The sequence below is a fragment of the Lipotes vexillifer genome, unplaced genomic scaffold, assembly GCF_000442215.2.
Source record: "Lipotes vexillifer unplaced genomic scaffold, Lipotes_vexillifer_v1.1 scaffold130, whole genome shotgun sequence".
NCBI lineage: Eukaryota > Metazoa > Chordata > Mammalia > Artiodactyla > Lipotidae > Lipotes > Lipotes vexillifer.
The window spans coordinates 681208-687826 of NW_006793860.1; positions in this window are offsets into that span (position 1 = coordinate 681208).

Here is a 6619-nt window from a genome sequence, read left to right on the forward strand (position 1 = left end):
TTTTTTTTTTTTTTTTTTGCGGTACGCGGGCCTCTCACTGCCGTGGCCGCTCCCGTTGCGGAGCACAGGCTCCGGACGCGCAGGCTCAGCGGCCATGGCTCACGGGCCCAGCCACTCCGCGGCACGTGGGATCTTCCCGGACCGGGGCACGAACCCGCGTCCCCTGCATGGGCAGGCGGACTCTCAACCACTGCGCCACCAGGGAAGCCCTGCCATCCTCATCTTAATGTTCCTCGTTTACAACTGAGAAAACTGAAGCCGCAGCAGAGAACATTTTAAGACCATGCAGAATATCACCAAGTAGCTGGGGCTATTTTTGCCCCAGGAAACCCAGAGTCACAGCAGCACCTCCATGCAGAAAGCCTCAACCTAGAAAACACAGGACTTGAAGGTTAGAGGAAAAGTTAAGAACTCTCCTCCACCCCTTCTTCTTCCCTGTTTCCAGCCTCATTTAATCACTACAACAACCTGGTATATAGATATCCCCCATTTTGCTGATGAGGGAGGTCCAAAACCCAGCTAAGGTTAAAGGCCACTTAGAGTAGAAAACATTAAACTAAATTTGAATCAAAAGATAACGTACTAAAATGATCCCAGAGCTCACTACAGAGTAAGGGTTGGAGTTCAAACACGGTATCAGGCTGACAAGCATATTACCTTCTAGGGTGTTGCCTTAACAAACCCCTAACACTTTATGTAAATGTGAAAAGGATACATGGTTCCAAGTATATGAAATCAGGAGTAAGCAAAAAATATCACTGAGAAGCAAAGAGAGATCTCCAACAGCCAGTATACATAGTTCATTTGCTTATACAGGAAGTACTAATAAGGGAAGGATGCTGCTAAAGATAAGTAATGTGAAAACATGGAGATGTAGAAAAGTGAGAGCTCACAATGATTTCAGAGGCTACAAGAGGTAACAAGGCTACAAGAAAACAGGCAAATATTTACAATAAGTATCACAAAAGCTAATTTCTTTACGATACAGAGTTCTTCCAAAACCAATAACAAACCAACAACTGAACAGAAAAGTAGACAGAAGACACGAATAGTTCACAGAAAAAGAAACAAATGACTTTTAAACATAGAAGAATAAACAATATAAGGAGGAAAAGGCATCTATATATGTTGCTGAGGGAATGTAGGATAATTCACACTTAAATGATGTTCATGCAGCATTGTTGACAGTAGAAACCAAAAGGTTCATTAATAGAGGACCAATGTAATGGACTAGTATTCAGCCATTAAGAAGAATAAAGCATCTCTGTGTGTAATGGTATTGAATGATCTCTAAGATACCATGTGTTAAATGAAAGAGGCAAGGGTGAGTACAAGTTATAATCTGGGGGGGACGACATTAAATATGAATGATAATGTATGAAAAAATACATTAAAAACTGGTAACAGTGGCTGCTCTGGGGAGAGCAACTGAGTGGCTGAGGACCAGGGAAAACTTAACTTTTTATTCCACACTCTTGTGTCCCTTTTCAATTTACTATTAGGTACATATAACTACTTATTTAGACAACTTTTAAGAAAGCCAAATGCCACAATTCAAAGAGTATCCTAGGACATTTAATTCAGAAGGACCAGCCCCTCTTACTTCTGTAATCCCTGTATTATAGCCAGGAAGGCTGTAGAAAACTGACAGTCCTAATGGCTATCTTCTCCTTATCCATATTTTCCTCAGACTATAAGTCTCTGGAGGACAAGGGCTCTTTCTTCTCTATCCCATCCCCTGGGCATAGAGCAGAGGGCCTGGCACAGAGCAGGCCAACATTCACAATGTGTGAGAATGCAGGAAAATGCATAACAGAGTTTCACTGCAAATGGCTAAATTTTGGGGGTGGGAGTGGGGCTGGGGGAAATGTGAAAATTTGGGACATAACATCAAATTAAAAACCATTCATTTACCTGAACATTCATTGTATTACTATTTTCATACATACAAGGATACTTTCAGTATTCTGTGAGAAAAACTGGGTTGTTTAAAAAAAAAAAAAAACAACCCTGATATCATAAGGGTATGAATCAGTTACTTGGAAAAGTAATTTATGTGAAGTTACTCAGTGAAATGTGTCCTTTTATTAAGTATTTCAAGGGTGAATTGAACTTTAGGGTCTATCTTAGAAAAGAAAGATCAAGTTCTGAGTACCTCTGGAGGACTAGAGCCGGCCTAAGTGAAGGATGGAAGCCAGCCACAGAAATGTAACCCAAGGAATCTGGACGACAGGAGCACTAGCAGAGTTTAAGCAAAAGGACCAAATCTCCCAATTATCTAGGAAGTTTCAAGAAAGAAAAGAGATTGCAACTCAAACAAATTTCATTCCAAAAGCAGTTAACTGGGACTTCCCTGGCAGTCCAGTGGTTGAGACTTTGCCTTCCAGTGTAGGAGGCAAATTTGGCAATATTTTTCTAAGTTACAAATGTATATCTGACTCAATAATTCTCCTTCTAAGTATTTAACCTGACATATTACAAATGTGAAAAATGATGCATGTACAGGGTTATTTAATGAAACATCATAATAGAGAAAGAATGGAAACAACCTAAACGTTCATCAATAAAAAATGAAATAAATATACTATGGTACAACCATACAATGGATTACTACACAGCCTTAAAAAGGAATGAAGAAGCTCTTTATGCACAGGTATGCTATGATTCCCAAGGTAAGTAAGCAATGAACAGAAGAGTATGTTAATTAAAATAATGATGATGGGGCTTCCATGGTGGCGCAGTGGTTGAGAGTCCGCCTGCCGATTCAGGGTACACAGGTTCGTGCCTGGGTCCGGGAAGATCCCACATGCCGCGGAGCGGCTAGGCCCGTGAGCCATGGCTGCTGAGCCTGCGTGTCTGGAGCCTGTGCTCCGCAACAGGAGAGGCCACAACAGTGAGAGGCCCGTGTACCGCAAAAAAAAAAAAAAAAAAAAAAAAAAAAAAAAAAAAAAAAAAAAAAAAAAAAAAAAAAAAAGATGATGATAGGAAATGCAAAACAACATATTAAGTAAATCTTGCCAAAAAATCAACGTGAATTGACCAAGCTCTAGACCTAATTACCATTTTATAGGAAACACAGGATATAAAGGAATCCCATGGGGATGCAATTAACAAAATCTAGAGTGCAGGAAACTCCACAGGGCAGAGGCCCAGTTTCTTCACAAGTAAAATATAAATGAAACAAAAAATAAATTAAGAAAGAGGAAGAACCCATAGGTTAGATGAGACTGAAAAGGCAGAATAGCCTACTGTTAAGATGCCATAAAATGGCAATATTCCCAGACTGATCTACAGATTCAAGCAATCCCTATCAAAATCCCAGCTGCCTGAATTGACAAGCTCATCCCAAAATTCATATGGAAATGCAAGGGACCTCAAATAGCAAAACAATATTGAAAAAGAACAAACTTGGAGCACTGATACTTCCTGGTTTCAAAACTTACTACAAAGCTAGAATAATCAAAACTGTGTGGTAGGGAATTCCCTGGCAGTCCCATGGTTAGGACTCCGTGCTCTCACTGCCAAGGGCCTGGGTTCAATCTCTGGTCAGGGAACTAAGATCCCACAAGCCGTGCAGCATGGCCAAAAAATAAAACAAAACGAAAACAAACAAAAACAAAACTGTGTGGTGATGGCATAAGGACAGACATACAAATCAATGGAAGAGAAAAGTTAGTCCAGAAATAAACCCAAACATGCTGTTCAACTGATTTTCAACAAAGTGTCATGATAATTCAGTGGGAGAAAAAACAGTCCTTTCAACAAATTATTGAGTCAAAAAATTAACACAAAATGGGTCAAAGATCAAAATGTAAGAGTTAAAACTATAAAACTCTGAAAAAAATGTAAGTGTAAATCTTCATGACCATGAATTAGGCAACTGTTTCTTAGATACGACACTTAAAGTACAAGCAACCAAAGAAAAAATAAATTGATGTCATCAAAATGTAAAACTTTTGTGCTCCAAAGAACACTATCAAGAAAGTGAAAGTACAACCCACAGAGAGACAGTATTTATAAATCATCTATCTGACAAGTGTCTAGCATCCAGAACATGTAAAGAACACTTACAACTCAAAAATAAAAAGACAAATAACCCAATTTTAAAATAAGCTCAGGATATGAGTAGATATTTCTTTAAAGAAGATAAACAAGTGGCCATTAGGTACACAATGCCAACATCATTAGTCATTAGGGAAACCCCAATCAGAACCACAATAAAGTATCACTTCACACCCAATGGATGGATATAAGAAACACAGTAACAACTGTTGATAAGGATGTAAAGAAACTGAAACCCTCATATACTGCTGGTAGAATATAAGAATGGTGCAGCTACAGTGGAAAAGTGTGGCAGTTCCTCAAAAAGTTAAACACAGATTTACTGTATGACCCAGCAATTCCACTCTTAGGTATATACCCAAGAGAACTGAAAACAGTTTTTCACACAAAAACTTGGACATGAATGTTCATAGCAGCATGGTTTGTAACAGCCCAAATGTGGAAACAACCCAAATGTTCATCAACTGATGAGTGGACAAAAAGGTAGCATACCATAAAATGGGATATTATTCAGCTGTAAAAAGCACTGATACATGCCACAACATGAAAACATTATGTTACGTGAAAAGAAGTCAGACACAAAAGGCTCTATATTGCATGATTTCATTTATAAAAAATGTCCAGAAAAGGCAAATCCATAGAGACAGAAGTTGACTGGTGGTTGCTAGTGGCTGTGGAGAGAGAAGAATGGGGAAGAATGGGGAATAACTGCTAATGGGCATGGAGCTTCTTTTTGCCGTGATGAAAATGTTCTGGAATTAGGTAGTGGTGATAAATACACATTCTTCTGAACATATTAAAAACCACTGAACTGCATCCTTTAAAAGGGTGAATTTTATGGTATGTGAATTATATCAATCATTTTTTTTAAGCCATATAAGCCAAATACAATGTCTAATCCTTCCTTGGATACTACTTTTAAAAAAAAACAATTGTCGGATTGGAATAAAAATGGTGGAGCAGCAGGATGCAGAACTCAAGCTCTTCCCGCAAATATATCAAGAATACATCTACAAATGGAACAATTCTCATATATCACCTACTGAACACTAGCAGAAGACCTCAAACACCTGAAAGGACAAAAAAGATCTCCATGTAACCAGGTAGGACAAAAGGAAAAAGAGAGAGAGAGAAAGTAGGACGGGTCTGGCACCCCTGGGAGGGAGCTGAAGGAAAGTAGAGGTTCCTACACCCTGGGAAGTCCCCTCATGGGCGGGGAGATCAGCTGGGACTAAAAAGAAGCTTCAGAGGCTCAGGAGAGCGCAACAACTAGTTAGTGGCAGGCAGGACAGAGAGAGACCTACACAGTCTGTGTCACCACTCTGCACACCCCAGCCTGAGAGGAATGTCCACTGGTATGGGCAGGGGATGGGTGCTGGAACACAGGGTTTAGAGGACAGACCTGGGGAGAAGACTGCTGTTGGCTGTGTGGAGACAGCCTGAAGGGGCTGGAGTGTGGGGTGTTGCAACCAGGAGTGTTGGTGGCAGAACCCTGGGCTGCCAGAGAAGCGAAGCGCCATTGTTAAGTGGCATGCAAAAGGAAAGGGTGGGGCCAACATTGCAGCCTCTTTCCCCACCTGCCGTCTCCTGCTTCCTCGGGCTCCATGCGGGGCCCCACTCCAGGCCAGCTCATGCATTGAAGCTGCTCCGGCCCCCTCCCACCAGAGCAGGCTCGCATGCTCCGGCCGCTGCCTCAGTGGTCTTGGGAACAGATGCCAGTGGGTTGCCCACACGCAGAGGTGGGGCTGAAATTACAGCTGAGCCCCAGGGGTCGTGCAACTTAGGAAGCAGAGCTGAAATCTCTCCCCACGGCTGTGCAAACCGCAGATTTACACCTACACTGCCGGCTTTGTGAATTCAGTGCCTGCGGAACATCTGAACGGACAGCTGGTGCTCCCGTGGCTGGGACAGGTCTGGCCTTAGCAGCTATGGGCTTTGAGGGCGCGTACATACAGGGGTCTGAGCTGCCTCCATAGCTCCCAGAGCAGGTCAAGGTGTGCAACTACTGCAGTCCTGGGACACGACTTCAGTGGATCTGCACTGGTGGCCTTGTGAAAACAAAGTCTGAGAGGCACCAGGGCCAACTGCCGGCATACCCACAACTGAGGTGGGGCCTAGGGCAGTGCCAACAACAGTGTACTCTGTGAGCCCACACAATGGATGAAAGGTGACAAAACAGAGCACACTCACAGGTGAACAGCTCCAGCGGAGGAATACTCAGTGGCTCCTCTCCCAGTGGAAGCATTCCAATCCCGCCTACCTCACACCACAGATCAGAAACACAGCTCAGAAATGGAGCTGGGGGCTTCTACTCCAACAACTAGGGAGCAGGCCCTACGCTGGACAGGGCAGTGACAACCACAGAGCAAAGAGGAGGCCCGCTCAATAGCCAGTGCAGGCTCTAATTACCACAGCATCAGTCACACCTCCTAGCAAGGGGATAATGGCCTGCATACACTGAGAAAAGAGGTGGCAAGCATCCATACTAAAAGCAGCCCTCACACCAAAAAATATTAAACCCACAGACGCTACACAGGAATGTTCCCACTTCAAAATA